This window comes from Engystomops pustulosus, chromosome 11 (assembly GCF_040894005.1).
Source record: "Engystomops pustulosus chromosome 11, aEngPut4.maternal, whole genome shotgun sequence".
Classification (NCBI taxonomy): Eukaryota; Metazoa; Chordata; class Amphibia; order Anura; family Leptodactylidae; genus Engystomops; species Engystomops pustulosus.
In genome coordinates this window covers 60,975,877-61,002,536 of record NC_092421.1, presented here as the reverse complement: position 1 = coordinate 61,002,536, position 26,660 = coordinate 60,975,877, and the positions used below count along the sequence as shown (strand labels likewise).

General features: G+C 46.0%; 1 long non-coding RNA gene across 1 annotated transcript in view; it reads right to left on the bottom strand.

The window, feature by feature from the left end:
* Positions 1-26,660, bottom strand: part of LOC140106780 (uncharacterized) — a 105,464-nt gene that overhangs the window by 78,057 nt on the left and 747 nt on the right. The gene's annotated exons all lie outside the window — the stretch shown is intronic.

Here is a 26,660-nt window from a genome sequence, read left to right as displayed (position 1 = left end):
CCGACAGAGTTCCCCTTCTTCTTCCTGGTGCATGTAAATATATTGGGGCAGATTTATTTACCCGGTTCTGTCGCGATCCCGTGGTGAGTTGTCCGACGAGGATTCAGGTCCAGCGCGATTCACTAACATTGTGCGCCCTGCATGTGTCGCTGCTGCGCCGAGGTCCGCCGGAGTTTACCTGCTACTTCCTGATGCATGTGAGTTCTAATCTTGTGACACGAATCCTTTTTTAAATTCAGCGGTTTGTCCAAATCCGTCGTTTGCCCCATTGCCCCTTGAGAGTTCTTTCTCTTGTCCGATTAGCAACACTTCCGGCCAGGGCCGGATTAAGGTTGGTGGTGGCCCCTGGGCGCAAAATCTGGTGGAGGCCCCCACTGAGTGCAGCGTGCATACACATCCTCCTGCTCACTATCCACTATCCCCGCAGTAACACTGCTACATACAGCCACCTCGCCCCCAGTAACACAGCTACATACAGCCACCTCATCCCCAGTAACACAGCTACACACAGCCGCCTCGCCTCCAGTAACACAGCTACAGACGACCGCCTCGCCCCCAGTAACACAGCTACACACAGCCGCCTCGCCCCCAGTAACACAGCTACACACAGTCGCCTCATCGCCAGTAACACAGCTACACACAGCCGCCTCGCCCCCAGTAACACAGCTACATACAGCCGCCTCACCCCAAGGAACACAGCTACATACAGCCGCCTCATCGCCAGTAACACAGCTACATACAGCCGCCTCATCGCCAGTAACACAGCTACACACAGCCGCCTCGCCCCCAGTAACAAAGCTACACACAGGCCGCCTCACCCCCAGTAACACAGCTACACACAGCCGCCTCATCGCCAGTAACACAGCTACATACAGCCGCCTCGCCCCCAGTGACACAGCTACATACAGTCACCTCGCCCCCAGTAACACAGCTACATACAGTCACCTCGCCCCCAGTAACACATCTACATACAGACGCCTCACCCCCAGTAACACAGCTACATGCAACAGCCTCATCGCCAGTAACACAGCTACACAGCCGTCTCCCCCCCAGTAACACAGCTACACACAGCCGCCTCCCCCCCAGTAACACAGCTACATACACCCGCCTCATCCCCAGGAACACAGCTACACACAGCCGCCTAATCGCCAGTAACACAGCTACACACAGCCGCCTCCCCCCAGTAACACAGCTACATACAGCCGCCTCATCCCCAATAACACAGCTACATACAGTCGCCTCATCCCCAGTAACACAGCTACATACACCTACCTCATCCCCAGTAACACAGCTACATACAGCCGCCTGGACCCCAGTAACACAGCTACACACAGCCGCCTTATCGCCAGTAACACAGCTACATACAGCTGCCTCGCCTCCAGTAACACAGCTACATACAGCCGCCTCGGCCCCAGTAACACCGCTACATACAGCCGCCTCACCCCCCAGTAACACAGCTACACACAGGACGCCTCGCCCCCAGTAACACAGCCACATACAGCCGCCTCATCCCCAGTAACACAGCTACACACAGCCGTCTCGCCCCTAGTAACACAGCTACACACAGGGCCGGATTAAGGTTGGTGGGGGCCCCTGGGCGCAAAATCTGGTGGAGGCCCCCACTGAGTGTACCGTACATACACGTCGTCCTGCTTCCTTTCCACTATCCCAGCAGTAACACAGCTACATACAGCCGCCTCGCCCCCAGTAACACAGCTACATACAGCCGCCTCATCCCCAGGAACACAGCTACATACAGTCGCCTCATCCCCAGTAACACGGCTACATACAGCTGCCTCGCCCCCAGTAACACAGCTACATACAGCTGCCTCGCCCCCAGTAACACAGCTACATACAGCTGCCTCACCCCCAGTAACACAGCTACATACAGCCGCCTCGCCCCCAGTAACACAGCTACATACAGCCGCCTCATCCCCAGGAACACAGCTACATACAGCCGGCTCATCCCCAGTAACACAGCTACATACAGCCGCCTCGCCCCCAGTAACACAGCTACATACAGCCGCCTCATCCCCAGTAACACAGCTACATACAGCTGCCTCGCCCCCAGTAACACAGCTACATACAGCCGCCTCCTCCCCAGTAACACAGCTACATACAGCCGCCTCCCCCCCAGTAACACAGCTACATACAGCCGCCTCACCCCCAATAACACAGCTACATACAGCCGCCTCACCCCCAGTAACACAGCTACATACAGCCGTCTCATCCCCATTAACACAGATACATACAGCCGCCTCATCCCCAGTAACACGGCTACATACAGCCGCCTCGCCCCCAGTAACACAGCTACATACAGCCGCCTCATCCCCAGTAACACAGCTACATACAGCCGCCTCATCCCCAGTAACACATCTACATACAGCCGCCTCATCCACAGGAACACAGCTACATACAGCCGCCTCATCCCCAGTAACACAGCTACATACAGCCGCCTCATCCCCAGTAACACAGCTACATACAGCCGCCTCATCCCCAGTAACACATCTAGATACAGCCGCCTCACCCCCAGTAACACAGATACATACAGCCGCCTCATCCCCAGTAACTCAGCTACATACAGCCGCCTCACCCCCAGTAACACAGCTACATACAGCCGCCTCATCCCCAGTAACACAGCTACATACAGCCGCCTCATCCCCAGTAACACAGCTACATACAGCCGCCTCACCCCCAATAACACAGCTAGATACAGCCGCCTCATCCCCAGTAACACAGCTACATACAGCCGCCTCATCCCCATTAACACAGATACATACAGCCGCCTCATCCCCAGTAACACGGCTACATACAGCCGCCTCGCCCCCAGTAACACAGCTACATACTGCCGCCTCATCCCCAGTAACACATCTACATACAGCCGCCTCATCCCCAGGAACACAGCTACATACAGCCGCCTCATCCCCAGTAACACAGCTACATACAGCCGCCTCATCCCCAGTAACACAGCTACATACAGCCGCCTCATCCCCAGTAACACATCTAGATACAGCCGCCTCACCCCCAGTAACACAGATACATACAGCCGCCTCATCCCCAGTAACTCAGCTACATACAGCCGCCTCACCCCCAGTAACACAGCTACATACAGCCGCCTCATCCCCAGTAACACAGCTACATACAGCCGCCTCATCCCCAGTAACACAGCTACATACAGCCGCCTCATCCCCAGTAACACATCTAGATACAGCCGCCTCACCCCCAGTAACACAGATACATACAGCCGCCTCATCCCCAGTAACTCAGCTACATACAGCCGCCTCATCCCCAGGAACACAGCTACATACAGCCGGCTCATCCCCAGTAACTCAGCCACATACAGCCGCCTCATCCCCAGGAACACAGCTACATACAGCCGCCTCATCCCCAGGAACACAGCTACATACAGCCGCCTCATCCCCAGTAACACAGCTACATACAGCCGCCTCATCCCCAGTAACACAGCTACATACAGCCGCCTCATCCCCATTAACACAGATACATACAGCCGCCTCATCCCCAGTAACACAGCTACATTCAGCCGCCTCATCCCCAGTAACACAGCTACATACAGCCGCCTCATCCCCAGGAACACATCTAGATACAGCCGCCTCACCCCCAGTAACACAGATACATACAGCCGCCTCATCCCCAGTAACTCAGCTACATACAGCCGCCTCATCCCCAGGAACACAGCTACATACAGCCGGCTCATCCCCAGTAACTCAGCCACATACAGCCGCCTCATCCCCAGGAACACAGCTACATACAGCCGGCTCATCCCCAGTAACACAGCTACATACAGCCGCCTCGCCCCCAGTAACACAGCTAATAATAAAAAGCAGGATGTGGTAATAAAATATAACTTTTACTGGTTACTCTTAAAATTGGGCTCAAACAGGCCCTATTAGACGTCCTGGATGGCGCCGTGCACACAAACACATAATATCACACAGTGCTACTATACATAAGAATCAAGACGAGTGTTAAGGCCTACTGATGATGATTTAGCACTCTATTTGGTTCTAGACGTATTAGTACATATGTGGATGCCTATGAAATTCTCCCAATAGTAGGGATAGAAATTTTATCACTCCTAAGGTAGCTGGAAGAAGACAAATGTTTTTCTCCACATAACGTACAAAAAGACATATAACACACAAAAGAACATGGAGTGATCTCACCAATTCTCGTCGTGTGCTTGATGACAGTTCAGACGGCACAGGGAAGTCATCTGGGATACTCAATTGTCTAATGCATCCCTGATATACCTGTACCTGTCGCCCGGTCCGTTACTCCCGTCCTAACAAGGACGGTCCCACACTTACCCTGTTGGCTATTCTGTCCCTAAATAATAGTAGGAGACAAAGAAGATGTGTATCCCAACGCGTTTCCCCCCATGTTCTCTGGGGTTCATCAGGGGATTTTTGGGGAGGCACGGGATGAAGGTTCCCGATGCCTCAATTTTCGGGGAGGCACGGAATGAAGGTTCCCAATGCCTCAGTTGAGAATCTTCCCCCACTATGAAGGGGAGAAGTAAGTTGGAGTGGCAGTGGCCGTTCCTCCTTGTGGCCCGGCCGTATCAGGCGTGCGGGTCGTGGTACACGCCAGTACCACGACCCGCACGCCTGATACGGCCGGGCCACAAGGAGGAACGGCCACTGCCACTCCAACTTACTTCTCCCCTTCATAGTGGGGGAAGATTCTCAACTGAGGCATTGGGAACCTTCATTCCGTGCCTCCCCGAAAATTGAGGCATCGGGAACCTTCATCCCGTGCCTCCCCAAAAATCCCCTGATGAACCCCAGAGAACATGGGGGGAAACGCGTTGGGATACACATCTTCTTTGTCTCCTACTATTATTTAGGGACAGAATAGCCAACAGGGTAAGTGTGGGACCGTCCTTGTTAGGACGGGAGTAACGGACCGGGCGACAGGTACAGGTATATCAGGGATGCATTAGACAATTGAGTATCCCAGATGACTTCCCTGTGCCGTCTGAACTGTCATCAAGCACACGACGAGAATTGGTGAGATCACTCCATGTTCTTATGTGTGTTATATGTCTTTTTGTACGTTATGTGGAGAAAAACATTTGTCTTCTTCCAGCTACCTTAGGAGTGATAAAATTTCTATCCCTACTATTGGGAGAATTTCATAGGCATCCACATATGTACTAATACGTCTAGAACCAAATAGAGTGCTAAATCATCATCAGTAGGCCTTAACACTCGTCTTGATTCTTATGTATAGTAGCACTGTGTGATATTATGTGTTTGTGTGCACGGCGCCATCCAGGACGTCTAATAGGGCCTGTTTGAGCCCAATTTTAAGAGTAACCAGTAAAAGTTATATTTTATTACCACATCCTGCTTTTTATTATTATCTATATATTGTTGTGGTCAGCACTGGTCATTGTCTGGCTATTGAGTAAGAGCACTATTTTGGCCTGTTAGTTGCAATAACCAGCCGGTCCCCGTGTGCATATATACACTCAGCACCTAGGGGGCCACTTCTCCTGATCAATATTTTGCTTGTATCCTATTCCAGTAACACAGCTACATACAGCCGCCTCATCCCCAGTAACACAGCTACATACAGCTGCCTCGCCCCCAGTAACACAGCTACATACAGCCGCCTCCTCCCCAGTAACACAGCTACATACAGCCGCCTCCCCCCCAGTAACACAGCTACATACAGCCGCCTCACCCCCAATAACACAGCTACATACAGCCGCCTCACCCCCAGTAACACAGCTACATACAGCCGCCTCATCCCCATTAACACAGATACATACAGCCGCCTCATCCCCAGTAACACAGCTACATACAGCCGCCTCATCCCCAGTAACACAGCTACATACAGCCGCCTCATCCCCAGTAACACATCTACATACAGCCGCCTCATCCCCAGGAACACAGCTACATACAGCCGCCTCATCCCCAGTAACACAGCTACATACAGCCGCCTCATCCCCAGGAACACATCTAGATACAGCCGCCTCACCCCCAGTAACACAGATACATACAGCCGCCTCATCCCCAGTAACTCAGCTACATACAGCCGCCTCATCCCCAGGAACACAGCTACATACAGCCGGCTCATCCCCAGTAACTCAGCCACATACAGCCGCCTCATCCCCAGGAACACAGCTACATACAGCCGCCTCCTCCCCAGGAACACAGCTACATACAGCCGCCTCATCCCCAGTAACACAGCTACATACAGCCGCCTCATCCCCAGTAACACAGCTACATACAGCCGCCTCATCCCCATTAACACAGATACATACAGCCGCCTCATCCCCAGTAACACAGCTACATACAGCCGCCTCATCCCCAGTAACACAGCTACATACAGCCGCCTCCTCCCCAGGAACACAGCTACATACAGCCGCCTCATCCCCAGTAACACAGCTACATACAGCCGCCTCATCCCCAGTAACACAGCTACATACAGCCGCCTCATCCCCATTAACACAGATACATACAGCCGCCTCATCCCCAGTAACACAGCTACATACAGCCGCCTCATCCCCAGTAACACAGCTACATACAGCCGCCTCATCCCCAGTAACACAGCTACATACAGCCGCCTCATCCCCAGGAACACAGCTACATACAGCCGCCTCATCCCCAGGAACACAGCTACATACAGCCGCCTCATCCCCAGGAACACAGCTACATACAGCCGCCTCATCCCCAGGAACACAGCTACATACAGCCGCCTCACCCCCAATAACACAGCTACATACAGCCGCCTCATCCCCAGTAACACAGCTACATACAGCCGCCTCATCCCCAGTAACACAGATACATACAGCCGCCTCATCCCCAGTAACACAGCTACATACAGCCGCCTCATCCCCAGTAACACAGCTACATACAGCCGCCTCATCCCCAGTAACACAGCTACATACAGCCGCCTCATCCCCAGTAACACATCTACATACAGCCGCCTCATCCCCAGTAACACAGCTACATACTTGGGCCAGATATACATCCCCCACACTGATATATACACACCTTTATATACACACAGATAAAGTTCTACACGCATATACTTGCACCCATATATACACACACATTTATACATTAATACACAGAGTATATACAAACTCATAAAGTATATACACACATACAGCAAATACACACACATTCAGTATATACAGCAAATACATACATACATACCATATACCCAGCGTAATATATATATATATGTATATATATATATATATATATTACACACATATATGCGTGTATAAATACAGTATTTGCATCTATACACAGTAGATGCATATATACCCATATACATAGTATATACACAGTAGATGCATATATACCCATATACACAGTATGTACACATAAATAAACAGCATATACCCATAAATAAACAGTATATACCCATAAATAAACAGTATATACCCATAAATAAACAGTATATACCCATATACACAGTATATACCCATAAATAAACAGTATATACCCATAAATAAACAGTATATACCCGTATACACAGTATATACCCATAAATAAACAGTATATACCCATATACACAGTATATACCCATAAATAAACAGTATATACCCATATACACAGTATATACCCATAAATAAACAGTATATACCCATAAACACAGTATATACCCATATTCACAGTATATACCCATAAATAAACAGTATATACACATATACACAGTATATACCCATATACACAGTATATACACATAAATAAACAGTATATACCCATATACCCATATACACACATAAATAAACAGTATATACCCGTATACACAGTATATACCCATAAATAAACAGTATATTCCCATAAATAAACAGTATATACCCATATACACAGTATATACCCATAAATAAACAGTATATACACAGTAGATGCATATATACCCATATACACAGTATGTACACATAAATAAACAGCATATACCCATAAATAAACAGTATATACCCATAAATAAACAGTATATACCCATATACACAGTATATACCCATAAATAAACAGTATATACCCATATACACAGTATATACCCATAAATAAACAGTATATACCCATATACACAGTATATACCTATAAATAAACAGTATATACCCATATACACAGTATATACCTATAAATAAACAGTATATACCCATATACACAGTATATACCCATAAATAAACAGTATATACCCATAAATAAACAGTATATACCCATATACACAGTATATACCCATAAATAAACAGTATATACCCATAAATAAACAGTATATACACATAAATAAACAGTATATACACATAAATAAACAGTATATACCCATATACCCATATACACACATAAATAAACAGTATATACCCATATACACACATAAATAAACAGTATATACCCATAAATAAACAGTATATATAAATACAAATGTATATACTTACCTTACCGGCCGTGGCTTCAGGCGGGTGTCCAGGCGGGTGGGGGGTCTTTTGGTTGTTGTTCGGCTGGGAGGGGGTCGGCGGTGCCTTTTCCGGCGGGGGGGGGTGTCGCTTGGTCGGACGGGGAGGGGGGGGCGCCGGGTGCTTTTTCAAGCGGAGGGGTGGAGGGGGGGTGGTGACGATTGTTCAGATGGGGAGGGGGGGCGCCGGGTGCTTTTTCAAGCGGGGGAGGGGGGGGCTCAAGCGGGGTTGCTTGTCCGGGCGGGGGGGGGGGGGTGATGTCACGGCCATGCATGGCGGGGGATGGGCGGTCCGGCAGGCGGTCACCTATGCCGGGGCTCGCTTGTTCGGCTGGCGATGGCAGGGGGGCGGTGGGTGCCTGTTCGAACGGGAGCGGGGGCGGGGCAATCGAGCGGGCCACACATGCCGGGGATGGGCAGGCGGGAGGCGGTAACCTGTGCCGCGGGGGGGCAGCCTTGGAGGTGGAGGCGGTGTCACCTGTAAAGGGGGCGTCTCTGTCGTCCAGGGAGATGAGCGGGGAGGCGGTCATCTGAGTCTGGGAGCGGCGGGCATCTCAGACGGGTGGCGCGGGAGGTGCGATCTGGTGGGGGCCCCTAGGGGGGGGCAAGATGGTGGGGGCCCCGGGGCTCGAGCCCCGGGAGCCCCGCCTATTAGCCGGCCCTGGCTACACACAGCCGCCTCATCGCCAGTAACACAGCGACATATAGCCGCCTCATCGCAAGTAACACAGCTACACAGAGCCGCCTCCCCCCCAGTAACACAGCTACATACAGCCGCCTCCCCCCCAGTAACACAGCTACATACAGCAGCCTCGCCCCCAGTAACACAGCTACATACTGCCGCCTCATCCCCAGTAACACAGCTACATACAGCCACCTCACCCCCAGTAACACAGCTACATACAGCCGCCTCCCCCCCAGTAACACATCTACATACAGCCGCCTCACCCCCAGTAACACAGCTACATACAGCCGCCTGGACCCCAGTAACACAGCTACACACAGCCGCCTCATCGCCAGTAACACAGCTACACACAGCCGCCTCCCCCCCAGTAACACAGCTACATACAACCGCCTCCCCCCCAGTAACACAGCTACATACAACCGCCTCCCCCCCAGTAACACAGCTGCATACAGCCGCCTCCCCCCCAGTAACACAGCTACATACTGCCGCCTCATCCCCAGTAACACAGCTACATACAGCCACCTCACCCCCAGTAACACAGCTACATACAGCCGCCTCCCCCCAGTAACACAGCTACATACTGCCGCCTCATCCCCAGTAACACAGCTACATACAGCCACCTCACCCCCAGTAACACAGCTACATACAGCCGCCTCCCCCCCAGTAACACATCTATATACAGCCGCCTCACCCCTAGTAACACAGCTACCTTCACCCCTACCAGATATGCAGTCTCATTTAACATACACCTCAGCCCGCACCAGACATGCAGTCCCACAGTTTATACAATTACACACATTTATACACTGATATATACACACATAAAGTTCTACACTCGTATGCTTGCACCCATATATATACAGAAGTATACACAAACATTTATGTATCCATATACATTTATACACTTATACACAGAGTATACACAAACTCATAAAGTATATACACACATACAGTATATATACATCACACATACGGCATACACCTTATATACAATATATATATATAGACACACATACAGTATACACTGACCATATATACACATACATGCATATAAAAATACCATATACACACATGCTGCATATACATACAGAATATACACACATACAGCAAATACACACACATACAGCATATACAGCATTTTCACACACATACGGGAAATACACACGGATTCAGTATACAGAGCATGTACATACATACTACATATAAACATAAACATACATCATATATATACAAATATATGCATGATTAAATACAGTAAATGCATATATACAAAGTATATACATATATAGACAGTAGAGGCATATATACACAGTATATACATATATATACACAGTAGATGCATATATACACAGTATACACATATATAGACAGTAGATGAATGTATATACAGTATATACACATATACACAGTAGAGGCATATATACACAGTATATACATATATAGGCAGTAGAGGCATATATACACAGTATATACATATATACACAGTAGATGCATATATACACAGTATATACATATATAGACAGTAGATGAATGTATATACAGTATATACACATATACACAGTATATACATATATAGACAGTAGATGCATATATGCACAGTATATACATATATAGACAGTAGATGCATATATACACAGTATATACATATATAGACAGTAGATGCATATATACACAGTATATACATATATAGACAGTAGATGAATGTATATACAGTATATACACATATACACAGTATATACATATATAGACAGTAGATGCATATATACACAGTATATACATACCGTATATGCCGGCGTATAAGACGACTGGGCGTATAAGACGACCCCCAACTTCTGCCCTAAAAATATAGAATTTGGTATATACTCACTGTATAAGACTACCCCTCTCCCAAATGAAAAAAAGTCTGCTTAAAACTTTGCAAAACAAACAAGAGAGCAAGTGCCTGGTTATCATAACTGTAAGCTGTGATATTAATGAAGATCCAACATGCTTCTGTAAGTGCCGCCTGTGACCCCCAGCTCTGTGACGCCGACCGCTGTGACAGGGCGGCTGCATTAGCATACAGCGCGCCGCCCCGTCAGCGCGTACTAAGCCTCTTCTAATGACTGTGAGAGGCAGACTGCCGCGCATGCGCAGTGGTCCCAAGAAGCGGCTCTCTGCGCGCTGACGGGGAAAAAAAACACCTCACACAGTGCGGCCCCCATATATCCGGCGTATAAGACGACCCCCCACTGTAGCCATTATTTTAAGAGGTTAAAAAGTAGTCTTATACGCCAGTATATACAGTATATAGACAGTAGATGCATATATACACAGTATATACATATATAGACAGTAGATGCATATATACACAGTATATACATATGTAGACAGTAGATGCATATATACACAGTATATACATATGTAGACAGTAGATGCATATATACACAGTATATACATATGTAGACAGTAGATGCATATATACACAGTATATACATATATAGACAGTAGATGCATATATACACAGAATATACATCATATACACACAGATAAATACATACTACATATGTAATGTATACTTACCCTTTCAGGGGGACCGGCAGTCGTGTCAGGCGATGTTCGGGGTGGTTCTTGTTCGACGGGGGGGGGGCGTCTTCCGGTTGCTTGTTCTGACGGAAGGGGGGTCGCATGTTTGGCCGGGGAGGGCGGGGGGCGAGTGCTGGATGCCTGTTCGGGCGGGGGTGGGGGGTAGCAGAAGACGGACGCTTGTTCAGGGGGGGGGGGGGGGGAGTGGAGGACAGATGCTTGTTCCGCCAGGGGGGGGCGGAGGTCGGACGCTTGTTCCAGGCGGGGGGGGGGGGGGGAATTGCGGAGGACGGACGCTTGTTCCGCCGTGGGGGAGGATCGGAGTAGAGCGGAGGACAGCCGCTTTTCGTGCAGGGGGGGAAAGCGGAGGGTGGCCACTTGTTCGGGCGGGGGGGGGGGGGGGGTTGGGGAGCGGATTAAGGTTGGTGGGGGCCCCTGGGCGCAAAATCTGGTGGAGGCCCCCACTGAGTGCAGCGTGCATACACACATCCTCCTGCTCACTATCCACTATCCCCGCAGTAACACTGCTACATACAGCCACCTCGCCCCCAGTAACACAGCTACATACAGCCACCTCATCCCCAGTAACACAGCTAAACACAGCCGCCTCGCCTCCAGTAACACAGCTACACACGACCGCCTCGCCCCCAGTAACACAGCTACACACAGCCGACTCGCCCCCAGTAACACAGCTACACACAGTCGCCGCATCGCCAGTAAAACAGCTACACACAGCCGCCTCGCCCCCAGGAACACAGCTACATACAGCCACCTCATCGCCAGTAACACAGCTACATACAGCCGCCTCAACGCCAGTAACACAGCTACACACAGCCGCCTCGCCCCCAGTAACACAGCTACACACAGGCCGCCTCGCCCCCAGTAACACAGCTACACACAGCCGCCTCATCGCCAGTAACACAGCTACATACAGCCGCCTCGCCCCCAGTAACACAGCTACATACAGTCACCTCGCCCCCAGTAACACAGCTACATACAGTCACCTCGCCCCCAGTAACACATCTACATACAGCCGCCTCACCCCCAGTAACACAGCTACATACAGCCGCCTCATCGCCAGTAACACAGCTACACAGCCGTCTCCCCCCCAGTAACACAGCTAAACACAGCCGCCTCCCCCCCAGTAACACAGCTACATACACCTGCCTCATCCCCAGGAACACAGCTACACACAGCCGCCTCATCGCCAGTAACACAGCTACACACAGCCGCCTCATCCCCAATAACACAGCTACATACAGTCGCCTCATCCCCAGTAACACAGCTACATACACCCACCTCATCCCCAGTAACACAGCTACATACAGCCGCCTCGCCCCCAGTAACACAGCTACACACAGCCGCCTTATCGCCAGTAACACAGCTACATACAGCTGCCTTGGCCCCAGTAACACCGCTACATACAGCCGCCTCACCCCCCAGTAACACAGCTACATACTGCCGCCTCATCCCCAGTAACACAGCTACATACAGCCACCTCACCCCCAGTAACACAGCTACATACAGCCGCCTCACTCCCAGTAACATAGCTACATACAGCCGCCTGGACCCCAGTAACACAGCTACACACAGCCGCCTCATCGCCAGTAACACAGCTACACACAGCCGCCTCATCGCCAGTAACACAGCTACACACAGCCGCCTCATCGCCAGTAACACAGCTACACACAGCCGCCTCCCCCCCAGTAACACAGCTACATACAGCCGCCTCCCCCCCAGTAACACAGCTACATACAGCCACCTCATCCCCAGTAACACAGCTACATACAGCCGCCTCCCCCCCAGTAACACAGCTACATACAGCCGCCTCGCCCCCAGTAACACAGCTACATACTGCCGCCTCATCCCCAGTAACACAGCTACATACAGCCACCTCACCCCCAGTAACATAGCTACATACAGCCGCCTCCCCCCCAGTAACACATCTACATACAGCCGCCTCACCCCCAGTAACACAGCTAACTTCACCCCTACCAGATATGCAGTCTCATTTAACATACATCTCAGCCCACACCAGACATGCAGTCCCACAGTTTATACAATTACACACATTTATACACTGATATATACACACATAAAGTTCTACACTCGTATGCTTGCACCCATATATATACAGAAGTATACACAAACATTTATGTATCCATATACATTTATACACTTATACACAGAGTATACACAAACTCATAAAGTATATACACACATACAGTATATATACATCACACGGCATACACCTTATATACAATATATATATATATATATATAGACACACATACAGTATACACTGACCATATATACACATACATGCATATAAAAATACCATATACACACATGCTGCATATACATACAGAATATACACACATACAGCAAATACACACACATACAACATATACAGCATTTTCACACACATACGGGAAATACACACGGATTCAGTATACAGAGCATGTACATACATACTACATATAAACATAAACATACATCATATATATACAAATATATGCGTGAATAAATACAGTAAATGCATATATACACAGTATATACATATATAGACAGTAGAGGCATATATACACAGTATATATATATATACACAGTAGATGCATATATACACAGTATATACATATATAGACAGTAGATGAATGTATTTACAGTATATACACATATACACAGTAGAGGCATATATAGGCAGTAGAGGCATATATACACAGTATATACATATATAGACAGTAGAGGCATATATACACAGTATATACATATATAGACAGTAGATGCATATATACACAGTATATACATATATAGACAGTAGATGAATGTATATACAGTATATACACATATACACAGTATATACATATATAGACAGTAGATGCATATATACACAGTATATACATATATAGACAGTAGATGCATATATACACAGTATATACATATATAGACAGTAGATGCATATATACACAGTATATACATATATAGACAGTAGATGCATATATACACAGTATATACATATATAGACAGTAGATGCATATATACACAGAATATACATCATATATACACACAGATAAATACATATTACATATGTAATGTATACTTACCCTTTTAGGGTGATGGCGATGTTCGGGGTGGTTCTTGTTCGACGGGGGGGGGGGGGGCGTCTTCCGGTTGCTTGTTCTGACGGGGGTGGGGTGTTCGGGCGGGGGTGGGGGGTAGCAGAAGACGGCCGCTTGTTCAGGGGGGGGGGGAGTGGAGGACGGATGCTTGTTCCGCCAGGGGGGAGCGGAGGACGGCAGCTTGTTCCAGGGGGGGGGGGGATTGCGGAGGACGGCCGCTTGTTCCGCCGGGGGAGAGCGGAGGACGGACGCTTGTTCCAGGGGGGGGGGGGGGGCGGAGGTCGGACGCTTTGTTCCAGGTGGGGGGGGGGGATTGCGGAGGATGGCCGCTTGTTCGGTGGGGGGGGAGAGCGGAGGATGGACGCTTGTTCCGCCGTGGGGGAGGATCGGAGTACAGCGGAGGACAGACGCTTTTCGTGCAGGGGGGGAAAGCGGAGGGTGGCCACTTGTTCGGGCAGGGGGGGGGGTTGGGGAGCGGAGGAATGCCGCTTCTTCCGCCGTGGGGGAGGATCGGAGGAGAGCGGAGGACAGACGCTTTTCGGGCAGAAGGGGGGAGCGGAGGACGGCCACTTGTTCGGGTGGGGGGGAGGACGGACGCTTGTTCAGGCGGGGGAGGAAGGAGCGCGAGCGGGGTTGCGAGTGGGCGGGGAGGCCCGGGCGGGCAGGGAGGTGGGAACCTGTGCCGAGGGGCGGACGGGGAGGCGGCAACTTGTGCCGGGGGTGGACGGGGAGGCCATGAAGGGGGATATGTGGGGAGGCGGTCACCTGTGCCGGGGTTGGACGGACGGCTAAAGGAGGTGGCGGCTGAGGAGTCAGGGCCCGGTTGGCGCGATCTGGTGGGGGCCCCCTGTGGGGGCAAGATGGTGGGGGCCCCGGGGCTTGAGCCCCGGGAGCCCCGCCTATAATCCGGCCCTGGGGAGGACGGACGCTTGTTCAGGCGGGGGAGGAAGGAGCGCGAGCGGGGTTGCGAGCGGGCGGGGAGGCCCTGCTTCCGGCCCAGCTTGAAGTGTCAAAAATTGACCAAAGGTTATAAGGTTGCTCTATACTGACCTCTTACATCAGCTGCCTGTACAATGTATTTATTACATAAATCTTACATTCCCTACAAATACAATTGTATGTCATAATATTCTATCTAAGTAGCTTTCTAATATCTAAGCTTGCATAAACTTGATTTGCCAAGATGCACATAAAGCCTACAAACTTAGAAAGCTTTTCATGATATACTATGAACAACTCTGTTACTGTAATCTGTGTCATGTATTGGTATCTTTTCTTTCTTGTATATGTTTTTAAAAAATGGAAAACTTTAATAAAAATTATTGAAAGTAAAAAATGAACAAAGGGGTCAAGGAACCTCTTTAAAGGGGTTATCTAGGTATATAAAAAGTTTTATATATGGCTGGGGGTCTTTAAAAATGATGAGTTGCAGGTAAATAAAAAGTTTTATATATGGATGAAGGACTTTAAAAATTATAAGTTGCATATATACTTACCTCTCTCCACGCTCCTGTTCAGCTGCGGTGCCGGCCATCACTACCAGGTCCCTGTTTGTTGCCAGAGGCTAGCAGTGCCCTCCCAAACATTGCCGCATACCTGCTACATCCTAAAAATGTATGCTGTAGCAGGTGGGTGGCTGCAGTTGGTACGGCATTGGCAACTTCTGTATCACTGACCTGGCAGTGACGGCCTGTGCCGCAGCTGCACAGGAGCGGGGAGAGAGGTAAGTATATATGCAACTTATAATTTTTAAAGTCCTTCATCCATGTATAAAACTTTTTATTTACCTGGATAACCCCTTTAATTATTGTTTATGTTGCCATGGAAATTTAGGTATTGTGTTAATCCAATGAAACAAACCAAGCAAAAATCCATTGTAATTCAATGATACAGGAGGGGGGGGTCAAATACTTTTGCAGGGCGCACGTGATTTCCCAGACAACTTTGAATGACTGTAACTCGAGGGGTTTGTGTGCTGCACAGCGATCATTAGAGAACTAATGCCTGTAGTTTTAATAATATATGCCGCACTAAGACAGCTTGCTTTATGGCTGGCAATATACAATATACCCCTCTTCACTCTGCCCTTTTGTAAATTAACCCCTTAAGGACTGTCCCATTTAGGCATTGATTATGTGATTATTTTTTAGTACAGGCGGTCCCCTACTTAAGAACACTCGACTTACATACGACCCCTAGTAACAAACGGACACCTGGATAATGGTAATTTATTGTACTTTAGTCCTAGGCTACAATAATAAGCTCTAACAGTCATCACAGGTGTCTGTAATGAAGCTTTAGTGTTAATATTGATTCTTATGACAACCCAACATTTTTAAAATCCAATTGTCACAGAGACCAAAAAAGTTCTGGCTGGGGTTACAGTGATAAAATATACAGTTCCGACTTACATACAAACTCAACTTAAGAACAAACCTACAGACCCTATCTTGTATGTAACCCGGGACTGCCTGTATATATTATTTTTAATATATATTGACATTATATCCTGTTGAGATGTTGCCCTGTATAACCATTTAAATACCATATAAAAAACTGATCCTAAAATCCTAAGTGTTTGCAAAGTTTCATGTTGCATCATGGGGAATTCATCCATTAACCCCTTAACGCTCTGCGCCGTAGCTCTACGGCGCAGAGGTATAAGGGATGTATGAAGAGGGCTCACGGGCTGAGTCCTCTTCATACAGAGGTGGGGGTTTTTGCATTTTGCACAAAACCCCCACCGCTAATAACCGCGGTCGGTGCTTGCACCGATCGCGGCTATTAACCCTCTAAACGCCGCCCGCAAAGTCGCGGGCGACGTTTAAAAGACGGCGGCGCGCGGGCGCCGCCATCTTTTTTTCGATCGCCACGCCCCAGAACGTCATCGGGGGGCGGCGATCGGTTACCATGGTAGCCTCGGGTCTTCTCTTGACACGAGGCTACATGGTTTATGCAGGTTCGTTACAATGAGCCAGTGGCTCATTGTAATGTAAGACCTGCAAAAACGCCATATATTGCAATACTGTAGTATTGCAGTATATGGTAGGAGCGATCTGATCATCTAGGGTTAATGTACCCTAGATGATCTAAAAAATAGTGAAAAAAAAAAGAAAAAAAAAAGTTTAAAAAATAAAAAAAATTAATAAAATATTAAAAGTTCAAATCACCCCCCTTTCCCTAGAACGGATATAAAACATAACAAACAGTAAAAATCACAGACATATTAGGTATCGCCGCGTCCCAAAATGCCCGATCTATCAAAATATAAAAACGGTTACGGCCGGCGGTGACCTCCGAGGCGGGAAATGGCGCCCAAATGTCCGAAATGCGACTTTTACACCTTTTTACATAACATAAAAAATGAAATAAAAAATGATCAAAATGTCGCACAGACCTCAAAATGGTAGCAATGAAAACGTCGCCTCATTTCGCAAAAAATGACCCCTCACACATTTCCGTGCGCCAAAGTATGAAAAAGTTATTAGCGTCAGAAGATGGCAAAAAATTTTTTTTCTTTTTTGTACACATTCGTTTAATTTTTGAAAATGTATTAAAACACAATAAAACCTATATAAATTTGGTATCACCGCGATCGCACCGAACCAAAGAATAAAGTAGGCGTGTTATTTGGAGCGAAGAGTGAAAGTCGTAAAAACTGAGCCCACAAGAACGTGACGCACGTGCGTTTTTTTTTCAATTTTTCCACATTTGGAATTTTTTTTCAGCTTCGCAGTACACGGCATGTTAAAATAAATAACATTACGGGAAAGTAAAATTTGTTACGCACAAAATAAGCCCTCACACAGGTCTGTACACGTAAAAATGAAAAAGTTATGGATTTTTGAAGTTGGAGAGTGAGAAATGAGCCGGAAAACCCTCCGTCCTTAAGGGGTTAATGACGGCATTCACACTCTATATCAGCATTTGCTTGCCATTTGTTGTATCTACCTGCTGTTAAAGGGATTTTCTAAAGCTATAACTATTGAGTAACAAGTCTAAGTGGAACTCCTCAATATCAGATCCTTTCCAATGTGACACCAACACCTTCACGAATACTCTGTTCTCAGCAGTTGATCAAAAGAGAATGGAACAAGACACAGACAGCTCCATTCTCTGTGTAGTGGCCAGACCAGGTTACTGCAGATCACTTCTCATTCATTATAATGCAATCTGAGATGCAGTGACTGAGAACGGAGCTCTCAGTGATGAAATATTATAAGGAGAGGTCATCAATAATGTTGACCTTGAAATACAAGGGGTTGTTTTTACCATTTTATAAGATAGAGGATAACAATGAATTTCCTGAGGGTCAGACTGCCGGGACACCAATAATAATGTCTATGGTTGTGCTAAAAGTTGCAAAGGAGAGTATAGGACATACAGCTGCATGCATATTTACATGTGAAAGTTAAGTATGAAAAAGTTATTGGTGTCAGAATATGGCACAACAAAGATTGAATTACAATTTTTTTTTTCATCTATTGAAACATAATAATTAAAATTTGGTATCTCTGAGATCAAACCAACCCAGAAAATAAAGGGGAGTGTAAACTGAGCACAAGGACGTGTGAATTGTAGCCTGCATTTTAAGGACCTCTGGAGGAGATTCAGAAACCTAATGATAAATCTCCCCCATAGAGTTCTATTGGGGCCATGAACTGGTCACAAAGCATGTGACCAGATCATGGCCCCCGGAACGGCTTCCTGAATGAGGCCTTACTCCCATTAATTGTTCTGGTGCAGGGCTTGTGTGATGAGCCAGGAGGCGAAAGGGATGGGGCTTAAAGGGGTTGTCCGAGTTTTAATAAAAAAATATATGTGGCCGGGAGCGGGCTGACTAAAATAATAAAGCTGTACTTACCTCCCGGTGCCCTCCCGTATCCAGCGCTGCTGTCGCTCCGGTCCGGGCGCCATATAAACAAACATGGCCGCCAGAGCAGCGCTGCATTCAGCTTCCGGCTGGACCCGACAACCTTCCGGCCCCCATACACAATGCTGTGTATAGGGACGGATAGGCGTACCCGGCCACGGCCGTCCGGAAGCTGAATGCAGCGCTGCTCCGGCGGCCATGTTTGTTTACATGGCGCCCGGACCGGAGCGACAGCAGCGCTGGATACCGGAGGGCACCGGAAGGGAAGTACAGCTTTATTGTTTTAGTCAGTCCGCTCCCGGCCACATATATATTTTTTTTTTAAACTCGGACAACCCCTTTAATTACATCATCAGAGAGGGAAGGAAGCAGGAAGTGAGGCTAAGCTGAGGTAATAGTAAGAAGAAAGGGGAACATGGTGTTCATGAGGTAAAAGGAGAAGAAATGGGAACTCCCTATCAAGGAGGAGTAGAAGACAAATGTGATGAGCAAACATCCAGATAGAAAGTGAAACAGGATTCTTAAAATCAAGTTAGGCCTCCTGCACATGAGCGTGATTTTCCTATGGCTGCAAATACGGCTTTATTGGCCATTTTTACGGACGGGGAGAGCAACAGGGGGCGGGAGAAATATGGAAAACATGGGAGAACGGTTTCCTGATGGAACCACTGCTCACTGGCCACTCCCATGGGACACGGGGTACAGCTCTGCATACAGAAAGGTAAACTTTCATCTAACTTTTATCTTCTACCATAAATGTCTCATTAATCCCTATTTTACCTCTATATATCCGTGTGGTAGAAAAACACTGGAAAGTGTCAGAAAGACATCGCTTAGTTGTAACTCACCTGATTTCCTTGATCCAAAAACTTTTGGAGCAAGAGAGCTGGATCTTTTTGTTTGTTGGAGAAAATCTACACCTTATCAGTCTTTTAAAAAAATCAGCATTTACGGAATTTTTTTTTTTAGCTCAACCCCTTTCTTATTGGTGTCCTAAACAGCTTACCTCCTTTACTCAGCCTTACCTGCCACACTAGGGTTAAGAGTAAAACCCTGTAGTGAGTGAAAGGGTTAATAAATAATGCATAATAATCTAATTGGTAATGTATTAATGGCTTCCTCTGGCAATGCATCCTCTAGGTAATAGACACAAGGTTTTAAAGTGTCAAGAAGCCTTGTGCCTGACCTCAATACGGGCTTTACTTGACAGCGCTGTGATATACCGCCGACCAGCAAAGCGAGCGCTAAGGAAGGCATGTTACTTTCGATGACAGGCGTAATAATGTTTAGGAGATAATGTGAAATCATTTCCTTTCAAACACTTCAGCCTCAGGCTATTATACAAAAACATGTACAGTAATTTTCATAATGTGGGAACATCACCGGGAAGGACATGGAATATGTGCAGATTTTTTTTTTTTTTTCTCGAGACAGTGTTTAAGTTAACTTAATAGAATATTAATTATCTTTAAACGTGCCAGAAGCCTCATCCTATTATTAATATGTTGAAACAGACAGGAGGAAATGGAAGCTCGAGCGTTGCCAGAATACATCTGTGTGCATCCAGCAATCTCTCTGATATGTTGACAGAATGGGGCCAGGGGATGCAAATACTCCGATTTTTTTTCTTGTACTCTGGCAGTAAATATATTCATTTGTATCGAGAGTTGGAGAAGTCGCGTTACTATATGTCAATCTTTTTCTTCCATTCAATTTAAATAACATCTTGTTACAACTCTGTTTCTTATGAACGGAAGACTTCAAAATGATAGAGCCAAAAATTCCACGTAAACCAAACTTTTGTCCAAATTTTGGAAATCAATAGTGCAGATAATAATGGACTTTGTAATATACTTTATTTAAGAAATCTGCTCCTGTAACCCTTTACCACTGCCTTTCACCCAAGAGAGATGAATCATCAAGGGAAATATTTGCTAGATATGGAAATAGTTACCGTATTTTTCGGACTATAAGGCGCACAAGAAATCCTTTGATTCTCTCAGAAATCAAAGGTGCGATTTATAGTCCAGTGTGCCTTATATATGAACCATACTTACAGACAACAGCTGCCTTGAACTGTGCACAGGTCTGCCACCTGCTGGTCATTCATCCTTATAATCAGGTGCGCCTTAGATCCGGTGCACCTTATATATGAACCTAGACTTTTTAGCAGGCATTTATTGATGATGCGCCTTATAATCCAGTGCGCAAATACGGTAATCATTATTCTTCTGTATGAGGGGGACTAAGCTCTGAATGTTTTTGGATACACTGTTTACACAGTACAGAAAGAAGTAGAAAAGAGGCACATGGAGGACATGTACCGTATATATCGGCGTATAAGACGACCTGGTGTATAAGACGACCCCCCTACTTTCCTGTTAAAATATAGAGTTTAAGATATATTCGCCCTATAAGACTACCCCTTTTTCATACATACAGCACATACTGTAAGCAAATACACACATATAGCATACATTCATTAACTATACATACATATATAGGGACTTACATATCTTGCAGTGGGGTGGGTCGGTTAGGAGGCATACTGTGAGCCTAGGAAGTGTGCTGGCCGGGCAGCAACTTGGTGAGTGGCCTTGGGAGCAGTGTGGAGAGCCGTAGGCCGAGGGACCAGGAAGCCTACCGGGCGGCTGCGGGACCGGAGAGCACGCCTGGAGGCCGCGGGACCGGAGAGCGCACCGGAAGGCCGCGGTAGCAGCGTTGAGGGGTCCAAGGTAACGGCTGCGTGCCGACGTCATATTCTCTGCGACGCCGGCACCCACGGAGCTGTCACCAGCGGCCGGAGTGTAGCAGCGGAGCTTCGGTGGATCGCAGGAAAGGTGAGAAGAAACATTACCGGCGTATAAGACGACCCCAGACCAGACAGAAGATTTTTCAGTCTTCAAAAGTCGCCTTATACGCCGGTATATACGGTACCTTTTTTTTTATTAACGAGAACAGCTACGGGCAGAAATACAGAGAATTTATCAGTTGTAAATAGATCTTTTAGCACATTAAAATATTAGTGGACAAATTACTACAGTCGCGAATGTGATAAAATAAAGTAAAAAACAATATTATATGTATGAAAAACCGGCAAAGAAATACCTACTTTTTGGTAACCTTTACAATGGTAAATATTCATGTAAGATCTCTACAGAACAATTCCCATTAGGAATCTATGTCTATAGAAGCTGCGCATCCCAATTATACCGGGAGAAGGTGTGACATATGATATGCATAATTCATATTTAGCATCATTATTTGGATAAACTGCAGCTTCAGGACTATTACACAAGTCCCCATTATTATGTAACGGGATGTGAACTCTCTGTATTGGCACTTGTGATTGTTCGTATATGTAGCAATTAAGTTTCTTGTTGCAAGAACTACATTTACATAGGAACAAACACAAAGATGATGAGCCTAACCTGATCACCATCATTATTGCTTCACAGATTGAATTTTTACTTACATAATACAACAGTCTGCAGTTTCAGGTTGAAGCGCGGTTTGCTAAAATAAATGTGACAGTTCTACTCCAAATATCTATTATTATTGTCCCAGAATTAGATGAGCTGTCACGGTGTCTGTGATAAGGGTTATTTTTACCTGCGACTATTGAATTCTCTGCTCCATACGTGGTAGATTATGAATGCAAGTGTTGAAGCTGATTCAAGGCACCGGTGGCCGTCTACCGGCCCCATAGTAAGTCTATTATCAGGGCCATTGAATGTTGCTAACCCCAAAGTCTTACGAAAGACAATGTTATTCGAATCTAGAGAATAGTTACTGTTATCTGTGAGATATCAGTACTGACATGTTATAATGGATAGGTTTATAGGGTCTGTACACATTGCAGCTATCCTTTGTATATTTCCAATGTATCTGTTATATAGAATGAAGGAGCTAATAAAAAGTTTTCATATTACACATTCTAACATTTGGAGTATACAGCTTCTACGCAGACTGATGTGTCTCCATAGTTACAGACTACAAACAAAGCTAATACGCAGGGGGGTAACTAGGACAGGGAGGGCCCCATAGCGGACTTCTGAATGGGGCCCCCTTCCCATCTAAAAATTGTCATATTACACTCCTATATACAGGCACATTTATTTACCTATACTGGCAGTCCCCTACTTAAGAACCCCCGACTTACAGACAACCCCTAGTTACAAACGGCCCTCTGGATGTTGGTTAATTTACTGTACTTCAGCCTTAGGCTACAATAAACAGTTATAACAGTTATCACAGGTGTCTGTAATGAAGATTTATTGCTAATCCTGGTTCTTATGACAATCCAACATTTTTAAAATCCAATTGTCAAAAAAAATTTGACTGGGGTTACAATGATAATGTATACCGTTCCAACTTGCATACAAATTCAACTTAAGAACAAACCTATAAAACCTTTCCTGTACATAACCCGGGCACTGCCTGTATACATAAACTTACAGTTCTTCACTTATACACACACATTTATGCACTCTCACACACATATCACATGTGCACACATATACAGTGCCAAATACAGTTATCCTCAATTCTTAAGTGTAAGGTTGGATGCCGGGGCCCCTTGACACTGTGGGCCCCATAGCGGCTGCTACCAGTGTAGTTACACCCCTTCTAAAACTGTAGTCTGGTATACTGTTTCCTTATATCTAGGTAGCATGAGCACTAGTTAGGAATAAAGATATAAGGGGATTTATGAACAGATGTCCACAAAATACATGGAGTTATACTTTTGCAATTTTTTACATTTTTACATGCATGCCACGTATTGGTAGAGTGTGCACCATGCCTGACTGAAAGTGAATATGTCTTGTATATCGGTCAACTTTTCTGTAGTGCACTTAGTTGTGCTACATGTTTCAAGTGTTATGTTTTGGATCAATGCCTACAGGGATGTCACTCACAACTGAATGTCAACTTTGTTCCAAGGTTGGGCTTTATAAGTCCAATGATAGAATGGAAAATGTGGATTGATGACGCAATGGTGTCATCCTTCGAGAGGATCAAGAAGGCCTTCTCTTGATGGACGTGGGGACAGACAACCACTAGTGGGAGTTGGGCTGATACTGTGTGGTCAGGTGGGCTAAAATGGGTTGGATAGAATGAAATTGAGAGTTGAGAATGTACACACCAAAGTTGAGAAGAATTTGAGTATTCTCGAAAGTAGCAAGGTCCACATGAGTGGCAGTGGTGAATAATTCTAGTATATTACTTGTTATCAAGGATTGTGGAGGATAGCAGATTGTTGAGAAGATGCTTTTACTGATTCTGGATTAAATATGAGCAGATGAAATACTCATAATGGGAAGCCATCATTCATCACAGATATTTGCATTTCGAGGAAGGCAATTTGTTTTTAGTCATAGATTAGATATCTGACTGAAAAACGTACGTGCGGATTGACAAGCTGACAGTTATATTAACTTCTCAACGACCTAAAATGTCACCAATTTTTCAAAATATGTCATCATACGTGTCAAAATACAGACATTGTTATGCGTTACAATAAGACCTGTATGCATAACAGCTGTAGGTATCAACATATGTTATTAATATACATTAGGCTGGGGTGACCTTGGATAAGATTTAAGGTGTCTCTTATTATGTTGTTTATGTCTCCAATAGGTGTTTTGGTAACTTTCTCTATTCATAGTTTCCTTGATGATTGCCTCTATGTAGATATGAAAAGTGTTTGGAGGGCTCCAACAAGGTCTAGTTTCCATGTCCTGCTTAAAGAGAACCTATCATGCAAATTAACCTACCCCAAATAAATATGTTATTAGAAAATGTGCTTATAAAAGCATTGCCTTTATCCCTAAATGGTTCCTTTCCATGGCTGTAATGTTGAAAAAAATCTAAAAAATTTGTATGCAACTCACCTGATTTGAGTCCAATGATAGTGACTGAGCCCAGTATAAACAGATATATTACTACACTGCCCTGGCACTCTGCTCCTAATTCACAAGTCTCACTGCTACAAAAATGCTACTGGTATGGAACTAGTACTTAGGTGCTGTGTTCCAATATTCAACTACAGACATACACAGCTTTTACCTTCAGGGGCAGTAAGAAGTTGTCCACAATCCCTTGCTGGAACTACAAAGTCTGTGACTCAAGGCTGCTACATTATTAACCACACCCTCAGAAAGGTTTCCCTGTTGACAGGTTCCCTTTAAGTAAAAAATAATTTTTGTCTATATAGATCAGAGGTCCCCAACCTTTTTTGCACCAGGGACCGGCTTTAAGCTAGACCAGTTTTCCATGGCCCGGTGGGGGTGGGGGCGGGGCTTTGGTCATATGGGGTGGGGTTATGGAGGGGTGGAGCTTATAATATAAGATATCAGGGAGTGTCCGGACCAGATCCATCATATTGGTTTGGTGTAAAAATAAAGCAATGCAAAATGCATACAGCGTATCGCCATGTAGTATAAAATGCATACAGCGTATCACCATGTAGTATAAAATGCATACAGAATACCGCCATGTAGTATAAAATGCATCCAGCGTGCCACCAAGTAGTATAAAATGCCTACAGCGTGCCACCAAGTAGTATAAAATGCATACAGCGTATCACCGTGCACTATAAAATGCATACAGCATACCGCCATGTAGTATAAAATGCATACAGAATACCGCCATGTAGTATAAAATGCACACAGCATGCCACCAAGTATTATAAAATAGACACAACGTACCGCCAAGTAGTATAAAATGCATACCGAATACTGCCATGTAGTACAAAATAGAAGCCCTGATAAATATCACAAATGCTGCATATACATACAGCATATACACATAAACAAACAGTAGATACAGCATATACACATATACACATACATATATACACACATACATACACATACATATATACACACACACATATACATATATACAAACACACATATACGCACACATATTACATATATTTACACATATATACACATATTACACATATATACACATA